Source organism: Amblyomma maculatum, chromosome 3 (genome assembly GCF_055883805.1).
Source record: "Amblyomma maculatum isolate TAMU_Amacu chromosome 3, ASM5588380v1, whole genome shotgun sequence".
Lineage (NCBI taxonomy): Eukaryota > Metazoa > Arthropoda > Arachnida > Ixodida > Ixodidae > Amblyomma > Amblyomma maculatum.
In genome coordinates this window covers 190495350-190512700 of record NC_139346.1, presented here as the reverse complement: position 1 = coordinate 190512700, position 17351 = coordinate 190495350, and positions in this window count along the sequence as shown.

Sequence of the window (17351 nt, the reverse complement as noted above, 5' to 3'; positions counted from 1 at the left end):
AGGCGCCATCATCTCGATGAGCACCTGCTTGTCAGCCGTCTCTGCCAAGAGCGATGCGGCGAGGCCCAGTATGGCTTGCACCTCGACCGAACTGCGCTCCTTCCAGAACATAGGGGACACCATCTTGAAGGCTTCGCGAGGAAGGTCGTACACCTGCCAAAAAAAAAAAAAAAAGCGTTTCGCTCGTAGCCACCTGTATTTGTGGCTGCATGTCAGCTAGCGCGTATTAAACAAGTTGGTTTTCCAAAAGCGCCGGTGTTCAACGGATGTACAATTGAACATTTGGTTAAAACGGAGCTGCACTCACTGGCTTTCAATTACATTACCATGTGCAGAACTCTTGTTGCTGTAGTGCTCCCTGCTGTCGGTTACACTGTATAGAGGTATGTGCTGCGTGAGCTGTCGTGGTAGTTTCCCACGCCTCTTGTAGAGTTGCGATTATACCAGCAAACAGTCATGAAATGACTGCGAACACTGCCGCCATGGCCCAGCAATTTTTAGAATAGATTGTTGATAAACTGGCAGATTCAGGCTCAGCTTGAACGTTGTGCATTTTAACGGGCAGCTTTCCAATGTGTTTCGTCGACTCTGTCATCATTATTTCGGTGTTCCCGGAGTGCACTGAAGCAGCCTCTTCTTACGCCTGCCAGCAATTTGCTCTTCGTGGCACTAAGATAGTAATTTCACTGGAGGATGAAGGGCGATATCCAAAAGGGGGAAATATCGCCAGCAGCATCATTAGTTCATACCGTCGTCACCGCCACGATCACCACTATCAGCCAGGTTAGGTCGATTGTGGCGCAGAATGCTCTTCTGTTCTCCAAGTAGCCATTTAAAGAGCTGGCACTATACCTATACAAACCAGCAAAACTTTCATCACATTTTCCTACCTGGCCCCCTGGCTCCTTCAGACATAATGGTTGCCAGAAAGTAGCGGTATGTTATGTAAATGACTGTGGACACCTAAAATTGACTGAGCGTTTTCGTTTCAATGACGCGTATGACGTCACTAGATATTTGAATGAGCGACGTAGTGGTATTCTCTTGAGACCGCTTTATTTATATCTGATTTCTCTCGTACAAACTTTCGATCAGTTCAAGAGCCCTATAATGTCGAAGGCGCGTGTTGGGCACGTAAATCAACAAAACAACCACGAAAAGGTTGCGATTGCCGCTTATTTATACATTGTCTTTCTGGCTCTTGAGCGAGTGAGCTCTAGCGCCGTAGTGAATTAGAACAATGAAGCAACTATTGCATGTTTTTTGCTCCCCGTGCGGTTATGCCTACTTTTGACGTCAGGACAACCATTTGATTGTCGAGAACTAAACCCAAACACCAAATAAAAAAATTGTGCCGTGAATTATTTAGTACTCATAGGCGAGTATCAACTGGCGTTACACGAATAATAACGCCTTACGCATCATTACAAAGATGAAGACATGGAACCAAAAATTATTGCGTAGTCCTTCAAGAAGACAAGAGGACTTTCGTCTTTGATTGCGTTTTGAATTTTCTTATATTTTGGTTTGCCATGATTTCTAAGTGATTAACACAATCTAGTGTAAGCAGCTGCATACGATCTGTGCATTTACAATGCAGAGCAAAAAATTGGATTCACTTTTCTAGAGTGAGGCGAAACTTTTCACGTGCCTGCATCAGCCTTGAAGCGACCTGCGTGGCTCCGAGAAGCAGGAGAATTCCCCAGGGCAACAGCGCCCAGATCTGGCGAACGAAGTCGAAGGCAGCCCGCATGCACGATGTCAGAAGGCTCGTAGCCAGCAGCATGGACGCTAAAGCCCCCAGCAGAGCCAACCTGCACGCGCCCATCACGATGATGCTCATTTCGGGTAGCTCATCAGCCTCGCGGCGAACTTCGCAAAGTACACGCGGCCAGTTGAAGGAAGTAGCTGTCCATTCACACTTTCCACTGCTTCGGTTATGTCGGTTCTAAGTGTCGGATGTATGCCCTGCACCAGAAGGCACAGTTTTGATGTTTTGATAGAGGAATACGCATGAAGCGCTATAAGGTCATGTGGCTCCTCAGCTGCTCGTATGGCATCACCTCGTATGCTAACATCAGAACGCGACGACAAACATCGGAGCAGACGGACCAAAATATTGTCTTAGCAACATCAGCATCAGCACATTCTCCACACAACGTCTCTCGAAAAGCGAGACAAGTAATGAACCCATAGTTACACCAGCACAAACAAAACGGGCAGGTGACGGCACCATGTGCGCCATTCTCACTGATCTGTTTACTGACAAACGCCTCCATTTTGATAATAATCAGAAACAAAATTGCCAATGCTATCGCACTGAAGGTTGAACCTCTTGCAGAAACGCGGTAGACTGCTGCAAGAAACTTGAAGGTAAAAGTCACGTACCGGTTTCCTCTGCAGCCTCTGCATTCAGCGTATGAGGCGGGGTCATAGTCGTCAGCTCACGCGGTTTGCCATCCCTTAACAATTCCTTTCTTCTCGCATTTGCACCTAGCTTTAAAGCACTTGAGTAACGCTGGAAAGCACTTAATATAGTTCGAAGCAACGTATCTTATCCTCTCATGCTTGCAGCTATTTAATTTCAAATCATGTGACAGCCATTTCATACGGCAGGTAATTAGCAGGCTGGAAGGATGGCATAAGTAGAGCTGCTACATGTTTTTGTAGCGCGCATTAGAGACGCCCAAAATTTAATGTCTGGTCGAGCTGAGGAACGTCAGGCTGATGGTTGTGCAAGAAGAAACACTCTCATAGTACATTACTTAACACGTTGCAGATATTGGCGGTGCGGACAGAGAAAGCGTATTTGCCTTTCTTTCGTAGCCCAAACTAGCGTATATACAAGCGTGAGAAAAAGCGGAGATATCATGAGATTTAATAGATGTGCATGCAAGCGTTTTCTGACTTTGAAGTGACTCTTGTGGAGAAGTGCAACGTAACAATGAATTTGAGTGGAGCACGTGATAACGACATTACAGAAGTCTTAAACACTTTATCTCCACACTTCTAGGGGGCGTGCACATGCCTTGACTTACCGGGGATCTATGCCGAGGAAAAGCGAAGGCGCGTACGCCAGACTGAAGATTGCCATGTACACAGTGCTGGCAAGCTCCACACCCCTGCGCAATCGAGGCATGCGATCGCTTCAAACAACTAAGCAGCTACGTGGTGCGTGTCCTAAAGCGGTATATTATTCTTCATATCATATTATGTCTATTAAGTACCCCACTTTCAATTGAATTCCAAGAGAAGGAAAGCAGGGCAGGGGGCGGCAGAAAGTTAGGTGGGCGGATTCGGCTAAGTTCGCACGAGTCCAGTGGATGCAGCTAGCATAGGACCGGGTTAGTTGTAGGAATTTAGGAGAGACCTTCGCCCTGCAGTGGGTATAGCGATGATGATGGTGAACACCACTTCTAATTCATTTTTTCTTTCCCAAAACGACTACTTAGAAGTTCTTTCATGCATCAATGCCATTAAGAATAACACATCTATAGACTCCAATGGAATGCAAGTAGCCCCTGTGAAACCTGTGCTCGATCTAATTTGCCCTGTTCAAATATATATTTACTACTAGAAACAATGCAAGAACCCAAAGTGACACCTTTGTTTAAAAAGGGGGAAGAAATGCACTACAAAATTACCACCCAATTTCAACCCTGCCCATCTCACGGAAAGAAATAGATAACTTACTACACATAAGGATGACTTCATATCTTAATAACCGTAAAATACTATACGACTTTCAACACGGATTTAGACGACGCTGGTTTACGCAAACAGCACTTTTATCTCAGAAAGAAGTCATTTAGTCGTCTACTAACCAAGCACTCGTAATAGGTATATATATCGACTTTTCCAAGACATTTGATTCAGTAAATCACAAGATTTTTCTTGGTAAGCTTCGAAAACTTTGATTTCCGTGGAAAGGCGCACCCATTTCTCGAGTCGTACCTACAGAATACGGCGTCATATATGCCGATAAATCAATTTAAATATTCTACACTAATCTCTAGCTTTGGAGTACTCCAAAGAATCATCCTTGGCCGCTTTTCTGTTCTTTATATAATAACGCTATAGTACATTATACCAACGACGCACCGTTTGTATCATAGGCAGATGATACGTCTGTTTTCGTCACTGGTAGTTCTGAAACAGACATTGAATCTAAAGCTAATAAAGTGACGCCGGACATGGGCTGAAGTAACCGCCCCAAAATAAATGCGAACAAAGCAAAGGCAGTACAATACCTCCCGAAGGGAAAACACATTACCCATCCACTAAGTATACGTACGCCTAGGCGTCGGCCTCTTAGAAATGAAACTCGGCTTGGTAAAAATATGACTTTATCTTCTCAGTGCACTTAATATGAAATAAACATGTAGGACATCTTTATTCTTAAGTAGCGTCAGCTGTTAGTGTTTTATTTCGATTAAGATGTGTTCTACCAAAAAAACTTAAGATTATACGGTACATTTCATTAGTGTCTTCTTTACTGCAACACTGTCCTCGTCCGGGCGCAGCAGGTGTCGCATGCCTAACAAATCTGCACTTGCTCCAGAAGAGAGCCTTGCGATGTACATCAATATGTGCCGTACCGCTCTCCTTCTGGTGTGTTATTTTATGCTATGACATCACTCCTATTTTCCAAATGTATAATAACATGCTACTTCTGTCCTACATATATTTCATAAAATCTGGTAATGACCTCCTTGCACACCTCGCCAAGTTGAGAAAGAATGATTCCATCCGTCGTACCCGAATTGTGAAGCATGGAATGTTCCCACACTATGGGCGAACTATATTATGCTGCTTTTACCATATGCCTTCCCCCCTTCCTTAAATCTATTGAAAGAAGCATTATTTGATCCGTCTGGTAAACACAATGCTGAAATTAAATTACTTCTGTCACATTTGCTTACGTGATGTGTTTAATATAGTTTAATGTGCCTATCTTGTTTACTGTCATCTGACCTGGTGTCTATCGGGACGCGACACTATGATAAGGGTGATGATGAATTTTTATGGCAGGGAAGTTGGACCGAGAGGACGCCAGAGCGCACGAAATCTTTCTTTACAGCACATGGTTGGAGGATCAACTCTTACAGGAATCAAGCACCAAGGGGAAGCTTGTAGTAACAGTGGGCACGCTGCAGAACTTGGGATCGACCTCGACATTCCCGCATGGAAGGCCATTGCTCAAACCACTAGGACATCATTGTGATAACTTGTTTCTTCTTATGCCACATGATATGCGCTCTGATGAGTGTAAGCAAGCTGCCTGTATAGAGTGGGTAATAATGTCACGAAGATTTACATCGAAGCTTTTAATGGCTCACTGGCGGCGTGAGTGGCGTCGCTGGAGTAGCGTATCCCGATGTCCCCCGTGGTCTCTGCGACCGATTTATGGAACGCGACTATCAGCTAATAGGCTTCGTGATTTCTCCGGTAGCTGGGAATCATCCGAGTGTTGGTGGAGTCCCTTCATTTTATTGCAAATAGCAAAAGCGGAAATCGCAGTAGCACTAGAAGCCGCGTTGGCGAAATGCGTTAATGAGAGCGTTGAAGAGGCGTAATCACACGAGTTTTTGTTTTCGTCTTTCTCTAATTGCTTTTAATCAGTTCGAAATTCTCTTGAGAGGATTAAAAGAATAGAAGGAGCAACAAGTTGACCCACAGCACGGTCAAGTCTTAATAATACTTTACGCTTCCATCTGGCTTAACTTGGATAGGTACGTGAGCTGTGAGAACTGGAGCTCTAGAAAGAAATCTCTCGCTATCACTTAACGCATTGCCTAACCATAGACTGTTTTAACATAGAAGGCAAGGCAGCCTCCTAATATATAAGATGCTAGGGCTTAAGGAGCGTAGGTCATTGAATTGCGCTGTATGCAGGACATATGCACAAAAAAACTTGCCTTTGTCTTTGCCGACCCGCGTGCCTCTCTTGTGCTGCTCTCATGACGGACAAATTTTCTGGTGAGAACGGGTCCGGATCACTGCGACGCAGGAAACATCAAAGAGGACATTGGTGGTCGTCTTCACAGCAAGCTGTGCACCAGGTTCACTCATAAAAAAAAAAAAGGAAGCAATAATGGTCCATTTCACGCACGTTCAGAAGGTGAACCTTTTGGCCGTTGTAGATGGGTAGCATTTACCGAGTTATCTGCACGCTTTAGTTCATGTGGTGGATAAAGTTGTTTACACTTACAACCTTTGAGCTCTCTATCATACAGACACTAATAATCCGCCTTAGAATAGGGCCGAAAACTAAACCGAGACCAGCAGTTCAGGCGGAATTTCAAACGGAGTCCTTTGAATATATTACGCCTGCATTAAAGGTTCAGCCTATTGTTCATTTTTGTTCAGGGAGTTCGGAATTTTTCAGGCCACTATTTCTCGGTCGTGCTTTGCTTAGGTAGCGAAGACGAGGTGCGGAAGTGAACTCACTGCGGACTCACGTACAGCAGCCAAATGACCCAGCTGCAGGAGACAAGCGCCAGCATGGTTCCAGGTAGTGTCACCATTGCCCATGTGACGCTCGACATGGGGGCAAAGGTCACGTCCGCTCTGCGACAATGTTATGTCCCAGCCTTTGTGTGCTGACACCGCGGCTAGTTATGAGATTCAACACACACACACGCACACACACACGCACGCACGCACACACACACACACACACACACACACACACACACACACACACACACACACACACACACACACACACACACACACACACACACACACACACACACACACACACACACACACACACACACACACACACACACACACACACACACACACACACACACACACACACACACACACACACACACACACACACACACACACACACACACACACACACACACACACTATATATATATATATATATATATATATATATATATATATATATATGTATATATATATATATATATATATATATAGCGATATTCGCTTGTATGCTAACAATTCACTACACAGCAAAATATTGCAGTTAAGCCTCAAAACATAATTAAGCCCATTACACTGGCCATATTGTTCGGCGCTGGTAAGCAGGGGCGCGATTTTCGTTTGTCTACGGTGCTCTTTTTTCTGCGTCATTTATAATTATTCTCCCCGATTTTGACGGGAAGTTTTTTTTTTAACGCTCGTTTTTGGTGACATGGAGGTGTGACAGACAAGAGTGTCCATCAGTTTGGCTTGCTTTACTAACTTTGGTGGCTGTAATGTAATGCACGGGCCTTTGAAGCACGACTTCGCAAACAGACGCTTAAGGCAGTTAATCTCATAAGTTGGGCTAGTTAGAACGGATGCGTTTTTAGCGAGCGCAAAAAGACGAAGACAAAAAGGAAAACGACGAAGAAGAAGCGCTTGTGTTATGCGGTATTCGCTTGTGTCGTCCTCCCTAGCGGACGTTAACGATGACTCAAGTTAATCGTGGTAAGCAGTAAACAGAGGCTTATCCACCGGCAAAAACCGATTAAAGTAGATGCTGAACCAATGGTTCCGATTAAGACATTCGGAATTAAGAGGACACTTATTTCTGAGCATGTTAAATTGCCGACTTCCTAAGAAATATTCAGACGCCCTTTTTATATAAGCGATTAGTCTTAGAAGGGTCTAAAACATGGCATATGAACAGTTCGTGCCACGTTACGGTAAGCATCTTTGAATCAAGAATAAAGCTCTGTCGATGTGAGTTTTAGAGATTCTTTGCGAACGTGTGCCAGGAATCCCCTAAGTAATTTCCTTTCAATTTTAAATCGCGCCCATCCAGAGCTATGACGCAAATAAAAAACTCCAAGCTTTACACCAGCCGTAATAGCATTTTTGAATGAAAATGGAGGCTCCTGTTGGAGGCTGCTGTTTGGTGTCGCGCTGAGTCTCCATAGTGCATTCCATAACGCAACAATGAAGAGGCTATAACGGGCTATATTTAGTGTGAATTAAAAAAAACAAAACTTAACAATATTCACATTTATTTTATCAGACAGTAATAGATGGAAAGCCTATGCTCACGCTTGGGCGACAACCCACAGTGCCTTCTTGTTGCCGCCGGCGATGAAACTGCAGATGCCACCTAACACGCACATCAGCGATGGTCCCAGTAAGAAGGCGTTGTGAACATCCTCGCGGGCGCTGCAAAAGAGCAGATGTTTGCGCAGTTGTGTATAGCGAATACATGCAATGGTGATATAAGGACACCATTGTTTAGTACAGCCGACTGCTAAACGGAGAGTGTCGAAAGAGCTCGTTTCTGTCCCGCTTTAATAATTTATAGCGGATAACGAAGCAAACTTCACTGCCTACACATTACGTCATTCGACATAATTACGTCAATCTGCCTCACCAACATGTAGGACGTCATATGTTGTGAACCACTGATGTGATGCAGCAGTGCATCAACCCAGACCAGCCTAATACCTAAGCTGCAGTATCGTGCTTACCTCGCTTCCTTGGTCTTCCTAGTCATGGACCCAAATTGGCTCCCTGAAAAAAATAACACGATAGAGACAAATTTTTTGTTGCTGTATCAAAAGGAGGAAAAATTACAATGCAGACAAACAAACAAATAAACAAACAAACAAACAGACAAACAAAATATTAAGCATCAACTCTTCATGTTTATTGCAGGGCTACCACTTTAGTCCATATTTTGACTGACGTGGACAACACCAGCCGCAGGAACAAATTGAACTCGTGTGTAGATCGAAACTGTGTGGACGATAAGGAATACAAGCGATTTGTATTGAGCCCAGGAAAAATTTCCAACACTACTCGCATCGTTTTCACAGCTCAAGTGTATATCACTGGTATAAAATCATCATAATTCACTCAGCAGGGGCTATAGCGACACTCTTCCAGTTAAAAAATGGGAAGGGTTAGTGTGCAGGCCTACGCCTCAAGCTCCCTCGGAGCTGTAAGAGGGGAACTAGGGAATACGTGTGGCCGAGATCCGGGGACAGTTGCATAAACTGAGGGATGACAATGACGATGTAGTTAATGATAACGATGATGGTTGTGATGACAATGCCATGCAGTTAATAATGGTTAGCGCCCCGCCGCGGTAGTGGATAAGACGCCTGACTACTGTGCCGGAGTACCCGGGTTCGAACCCTACCGCGGCGGCTGTGTTTTGATGGAGGCGAAACGAAGAGGCGTCCGTGTGTTGTGCGATGTCAGTGCACTTTAATGAACCCCAGGTGGTCGAAATTTCCGGAGTCCTCCACTACGGCGTCTCTCATAGCCTGAGTCGCTTTGGGACGTTAATCCCCACAAACCAAACCAAATCAAACCTGATGATAGCAGTAATAGACCTCTCCCTGTTTGCAAACAATGTGGCGTCAGGGAGACACGTGACGATGGGGGCGCGCCGGGTTTGGTGGGCAAAAGCGCTCCTTTCAGCCGGGTCTCCCTGCAGCAAGGAGCCGCGGGAAGCTGCCCGTTGCTGTGCAATTTTTGCTTCCAATATTACGATAGGCATATTCGCATCCGGTACAATATGCGGCAATCCTTAGTACATGCACCTATTAGCAATTTTTGCCTTGAAAAAGGTTACAGTCTCGGCAAGCATGCATGGAACTATTTTTGTTCAATGAACTGGCACGGCCGCTTGCGGACGACCTGAAGTCCTATCAAACGCTTGAAACTCATAGGAGGTAAGCAAGGTGGAAAACGGGTCAATGCAGGCAAATTACAAGTATTATTTCCTTTTCATTTCACCTTCACAAAATCGACTGTGAGCCCCACGAAGCGTAGGCAGTTATTTTATCAATGTGTGCTTACACAAAAGCAATACTAACTGCCCATCTCGCGCTGGTACATCTGGCACCAGAATACGCGAGCTTCATACGGGATCCCAATCAATCAAAACAAATTGATAAGATTGAAAGGGTTCAAAGAATGGCGGCCAGATTCATTCTATCAAAAAATAGATACACAAATTTTGTGACTGATATTCTACATGCGTTACAACTTCCTCCACTATCTAAACGAAGAAAGATCGCCAGGCTAAAATTTCTTTATCTGTTGTGCAATAATCACTCCAACATAAACACAAGCTCCTATTTGCAACACCATTCCTGTCGTCCTGTACGAAGCTTTCACAGCTATCAGGTTACACCTATGACGGCCCTGTGTTTACTGTTTTAAATAGTCTTTTTTCCCCAGAACAATAACAGAATGGAATTCCCTGCCTCAGGCCTTTCTGCAAACAGACAATCTACTTCAATATGAAAATTGTTTATAGAGTTTATTCGCATGGTAAGAGGTGTCTGGCAACCCAGCATAGGTATAAGCCTAGGCTACTACGTGCCTACATCTCTGGCATGCTAAGTTGAGGCTTTCGGCATAGCGGAGACGTGCTAACGTAGACGTATACAGGCCGGTTCAACGGACAGTTCCGACGCACGCACAGAGGCCACACCTGGTCCACCTCTGCAACTGCTAGTGCTCAGTAGCCATCCTGCAAACCAGTATACGTCTACGCTAGTACGCCCCCGCTATGACACGCTGCGTGGCACCCCTGCTCACCGATCATGGATGGCCGGCCGCTGATGGAGGTTCGAGAGAGTGACTCCTCGAAAAGGGAGCTCCGGGTACGAATGGCGCGGCGTAATGAATAAGATCGCCTGCACGGCTCCCGGGCATCGCTCTCTCCTAGCGACGAGATGCTGCCCCCGGAGAGTGCGGACTGCCGCCGGGGTGGCCGCTGGTTGAGTGCCGTAAGCGTGGGGCTGCGGCAACACACGTTCAGAAACATGCGGATATGTAGAACCTGGAGGCGTGGTTCTATGATGCTGACCTGCCATTAGCTGGATTGAGTGTCGCGAAGTCGTGACAACCAAAACCCCACCGAGGTGGCTGAGCGGCGGGATCGGTCCAAACTCAAACCTCTCCCTCTCCTCCCAATAATGAAGTAACATAGGAAAACAAAATTCAGCTACGTGCCTAACTATTATCGCGTACATTTTCTTGCCAAAAGAAATTCTTGCACATTTCTTTGAAATAATTTCTTAGACATTGAAATAAAGTCAAAGGTAAAACTTTTACTTGAGACATAACTTGGGAACTCTTACCATGGTGGCAGGAAAATTGTATACCGGGGTGCACGTCGCAAATGCGTAATCGCTTACACAGCCGTTGCACATGCACGAACATGCGGCACATTCCGACACCATAAAATGAAGCATAGGTAACATGTATTTGGAATCTGCATTTAAGAAATTGCGAGATCAAAAACGCAGTACAGCTTTGGTTAGCAAGTTTTTTTCCTCGGAGTGACCTATGTGGGTGGTTAATTTTCTAGTTGACGTTGCGGTCGATGGGACCCCTAATGGTTAGGTGATCCGAGGACAAGTTTCAGGAAACGGACTAGACAATTTCGACAGTTACAGCATGCAAGAGGGGTATCGACGCCGCTATGCATGCGACAACGGCCTGGCTCACTCATATTTTTCGCCTCAGCCAACTCCTCCGTTTTTCCCTGGGTTATTCAGACGCGTTCCCTTTTTCGCGCCAAAAAGCCACGCTTAAGTTCTTTCCCCAACATTCTAAGGAACGATTTCGAAGCCAATAGGAAAACAAGAATTTAGGGAAATCCCTTACTGAAATCGTTATTTAACCGAACTTTAGCTCAATAGTACTAATCTTTTTATGCAATGCCCAATCACCAGCATACAATCTAGTAGGAGCTGAGAGGTTGGCGACAATATCATTATTAGCATAACGCTTCATAAAAGCATTGGGAACGTCAAGCTTCAACAATGCATTGAGCGCACTTGCCTCGAACATCACATGTAGAATAAATTCATGGAACATGAAGCAAGAAAGCCGTAAACCTGCGCAAATACCGATTTGAAGTAATAGTCAAAAGCCGCGTGCACACCAAAACATCACCAAGTCTACGCGTAGTATTCAATTAAATGTATTGTGTTATTGGGAGACTGGAGTAATGACTCGAGAATTTCTCACGGTATGTTTTTGTTTTATTGATGGAGGGTTGACAAGTGAAAAAGTATGCTCTCTTGTCTTGGGCAACCTGCTGCTTTAGCTTTCCTGGAGTTTCATCAATGTTTGGAAACAGTTTCCTACTATTGACTTTATTTTATTTATTTCCGTTTTCATTGTGAACGTATTGTCTCTGTTTGGAAACAGTTTCCTACTTGACCTCATTTTGTTTATTTCCGTTTTCGTTGTGAACGTATTGCCTTTCGTAGATCCTCTGGTTACACTTTGAAAACTTTATTGCACTTATCGGAAAAAAGCCTTCGATGCACTGAAACACGAATTGCTTAAAAAGTATATGCATTAATCATTCACATTGCCATTGACATTAATATGGGTCATAACGAACGTCAAGAGCATCAACGTGGGATTCATCATGTGCGCATAAATAAAATTAATAAAGAAACTGTCAGTATCTCAGCGATCAAAATTTGCATTCATTGATGTGAGCACTATAGCTAGTGATCAGTTTACTTTCACAGCACCATTAGAGATAATCAATAATTTGAACCTGAACCATTGTGAACGCTAGTAAAATTCCTAACTTCCTGAAGCAGGTCCAAGGAAGTGAGAGCATCAAGAATATTTTGTTCAATGGTGTAAGCAGAATTCCAAAACCCAGTCCATCCTGTGTTCGGTAAATTAAAATCGCCACTAAAGATAAGCCTATCATTCGGTTTTATACGGTTCTCTATATATCTTTTTGATTTAGTAGCAGTTCCACGAAGTAGTTAGGTCGCCTGTATACGGCTCTTAAAATGCAGTGATTAGTTTTGTAAGATTACATTGAAAGAGTGTTCACTGTAGCGGCTGCGATCTTCAAGAAACAATGTTACGAAACCACAGCGACAACTCAGGAAACATTGTTAAATAAATAGTATTATTTTAAAAATGTCAAGCAAGCCGCAAAAGTTGACTGCAGTTAGATTGGGATTTTGTTATAGCAATAAAAGTCAAATGAGAATAATGGAATAGTAATCGATTACTGTTCCGTAAACTTCGGTTACTTTTCTGAAGTGGTCATAGAACACGGCAATCAGTTACATTTTAGTGATCAACTGTAACCAGAGGTGGGCAAATGCCCTCATTTTGGCCTTTCCTCCCTCGCCCTCAATTTAAAATCCGCAGCCCTCCCTCACCCTCACCCTCACTTAAAAAATTTATTCGCCCTCCCTCGCCCTCATCCTCACTTAAAAAATATTGCTGGTCCTCACTCACCCTCACCCTCATCTCATTTACCCTCCCTCACCCTCAACCTCATGCCCAGCAGTTTTTATATTTGTTATTTTTCATTATTTTCGATCTATGGCAATGTTACAGTGAGTCAAAGTAAGCGCAAACTATTCTTCTCTGCGTCTGTTTTCGGCAGTGTCAAGCCGCGTTGATCATTTAGCAATCCGAATTTCTCGAGCTAACAATGGACTTAAATAAATCGCGGGGCTGCGTTCATGCTGTAGCGTATGGTATCACTGGCAAGAGTCGTCTGGTACTTGTTCCGATCGACAGTTGCTGAGATTAAGATATGCACTGCACATGGAAACCAGAGGTTGTGAAAAGTGAAAAGAACAATTCTGGCAGTGCCCTAAGCATGCGAATCAAAGGCGAAATTTCGAGGAGGAAGAAAAATAACCACTACCGTAATTTACCGGGAAAACATGCCCACCGGTTTACACGCCATGTGTTTGAAGGAGATAGAGTGATGGAATGCGTTTACACCGCGCATGAGGAAGGAGGAGGTTCTAACTTCTAACCAGCCGCAGACGGAAGGCATGAGGCGTATACGGCATATTAGACAACAGAACGATGTAATCTAATTCAAGTAACAGAAAAGCACTATCACACAGAAGCGTACATTTCGAGGGAGTCAGGGGGTCATGGCCCACGATCGCTTCGCAGAGAGGGTTGGGATGGGGGGATATAGCATGCGAGCCCGGGGCCGTGCCCGACAATTTCAGACATGTACATGTAGTGTCATTTAGGAAACGCCGCGTAAAAATGCGATTGTTAAGACACGGCGCCGCAGGTACCACCGATGATGTGCCCCAATCGCATCCTGCCTTCCCCCAAGAACAAACCGAATACGCAAAGTGAAACACGTAACTCTGTTGCGCTTCTTGTGTTCACGAACGCCGCCTCAGTGTTGCGTAAAATCGTTGTTTTTTTTTTGTTTTTGTTTTTTACATTTTATTAGTTATACGAGAACAGGACGAGACAGCGCCTAACTAGAGCAGTACGATGTGCAAAGTGAACAGGCTAGAATTCCATGCATAAGGTTTGATTACGCTTCCTGAATATTGTGCTTAAATCTAGGATTACTTATGAAAGAAGCAGTGCTTATAGAACGGGAACAGAAGACCAACACATATGCGCCAACTAGCTGGAATCAGCACTCTGCATCAGTTCGTCTGTCTACGTTCACATCTCCTAGCTGTCTGCTTCATTCCGGACAGAACCCGCATATGCAAAAGCCGGTGTCTGCACTGTGAAGGCAAGAGCGGCAAAATAATGAAACTCACCTGGAACCTGCATGACGTCGTACACACCTTTCACTTGGACCGCGCATTTCCCAATAATATCCGAGGACACTGCCACAATTCAAACTTATTCGCGCACATAGTACAAGGACGTCCTTGAGCATATAGAATTTGCAACAGCGCACCAAAGTGTTGTTTCAATAAGCGTCAGCAACTTGAGTGGTCCAATCGAAAGGACACAGCAACACTAACTGAAGGGCTTCCCCAGCTGTTCCTGCTGCTCGCTTTCTTTGTTTTTTTTTTTTTTTTTTTGTGTGGAGGGGGGGGGGGGAGATTGGGCTGAAGAAAGACCCTTTCTTTGGACAGAGAGAGCGGGAAAGGAACGCTACGGTGGTGGACGCGTGTGTATCCTTCCGAGAGCAATGCTGCCACGTCCATTCATGTCTCCCCCCGGTGCCTCAGGGAGATCTGATAAGACCAGCCACAGCCGCCTCTTGAGCCCAGCCGTGGGCCAGCGTGCGTGGTCTGCCCACCGCTCGAATATTTTTTTTTCTTTTTTGAACAGCTTTCCTAATGACAGCTCTCTTCGCTGTGGGGGGAGTCTAGCGCCTGTCGTCGGCGCATTGCCACAGGGTGCAAAGCCAGGCGCACGCTGATTGTTTTGTGCGTTATCTGTCGCCCTCCCAAGCGGTCTCAAACGAAGAGCCGCCAACCAAAGCTCTCGGGCGTGCAGGCTGAGGTGCGCCCCGGCTAACAATTTTCCGGCTTACAGCCTTGTAGAACACTGTAGCCCGCCGAATGTAACGTCTTCCTGCGGCCTAGTACGAGTAGTGGCGTTCGTTGCTTCGTTTTTAGTTTGCTTAGCAACACACACATGGCGTATGCGTGTGTTTGGCACAAGACAGAAAAAGTACAGACATCTCGCTGATCATTCCACTGCTTCACATGAGAAGCGATCAACCGCTTGCACAACAACACGGGAAATCCGCGGAAGAAAGGAGGCCTCTTTCCTTCCACAGAAATGGCTAAGCACAATCAGGTGTACAAAAATCAGTGCGGTCATATTTTCAACCTGCCAGCTGGAGATCCTAGGACATACCATGACTACGCGGAATCAGGTTTACTTTTATCTCAGCTGTCTGCTTTATTAATATTGAGTCAGTCTTAGAGTAAATGTGGGGCGCTGAAGCTGAGGTAGTGCTGCGCGTTCGAGAGCAGGTATCACGCAAACCCTCGAAGAGTCTTCCTCTTCTTCAGACCTGGCAGTCGTTTTTACAGTATGCGAGACAGGTGCTCTCTGGCGCGACTCTAGCCTTAGCGGCATGCATAAAGGTATTTCATCTCAGCTGCTCATATATATGTTAAGAAAATGTAGGAACACTTATTAAAACGTTCTCATAAAGTCCGAAGCTACAATTACAGCCCGTTTTAATCAAACCCAACAAATGTGCCTGCATGACTTTGGGGCAGCGGGTCTTAATCGAGGTTTAAGCGTCCTGGAGGGCTGGACTTCGACGTCACCCTCTCATCTCATAGGTCAAAAACACTCAGTACGGACCTCTCTAACCGAATGTAAATCGATGTTTTGTAGCTTTCCTCGAATCTAAACCCTGCTTTGCGTCAGTTAAAAATTCCAGTTCAGCGGTTGCCTTATTCGGCAGCATTGATCCTACATCACTTTTTCGCTTTATATTGTGACATACCAAGCACAGGAAACCATGCTTTGGATAAGAAGCTGTTGAAAGCCGACATAAACGTGGTCTACCCCTGCAGTGAAGCTGATCTTGGCAAATTCAGTAATGGCAAAATAAAAACACTGGCAAGTTGCCGTACGTATGATTCCTTAAGTTATCGGAGGCTTCTTGCTAAACAAGGAGTGAATTCCATCTTAATGTTGTATGCTTCGTATACTTTTCTGCTCAGTTTGAACGCAAACTTCTTCAAGATTGTCGTTTCACGGAAAGAGGCGCACGCCTTTGGAACAGAACCACGACACTGACGACATAGACGGCCAGGTCCCCACCACCCCGCCAGTGCGTCTACTCATGCGTGGAGCTCTGAAGTGTGGCGTTTCTGCAACATCCAATTTGTTCAGTGTAGCTTCTGACACGGGACATCGGTATATGGTAAACGACGGCACTCTCCCTCGGGATGAACCTGCCTAAGTGTTTGATACTGCATCCTTAGCTGCTTTTGCTTTCCTTGCACCATATTGCACAAGCCAGCCAATTTTTCGGGTACAGTGATGACTACCAGGACGTCACCTTTCTGAGCCACGTTTTTTAAGCGGTGGGAGATTTAATAGTAATATGGAATGACAACGGATCTTGTACCTTGCGCTTTTTCAGCGCAACGGTGCTGCTCTACATCCCAGCATCCCTGGCAAGGTCCTTTAAAACAGAGGTGGCCACCTCAAAGGGAAACCCTGCACTGGTCAGTGTTTGCAACCAGACATCCACGCTATACATGTCATTTCATGTAGTCAGGATTTGTAAAGAGCGGCATGCAGGTAGTCTTTAGCAATGCTCTTCTTAGGAATCTTGGAATGAGCTAACTGGTGGCTTAAAATACCTTCTTTTTTATAGCGAGGCTGATACCTCCAGCACGCTTTGATTTTGCAAACAGAAACACATGTATCTAAGAACTGCAAGCCCTTGCGCGCCCAACCTGAAAGCGCATTCGGCAAAGAATTAAACCCGGTTCAGCATTGTCATACCCCCTCATGCGTGAGTCTGTGACAGCATACGGCCTTACGATCGTCGGGCATTTCCATGCATTAAACTTATTCTGAATACAGAACAGATGCTAAAAGCAAGTAATACTAAAGAACCTTACTCCAGTACAGGACTTCAACAGGTT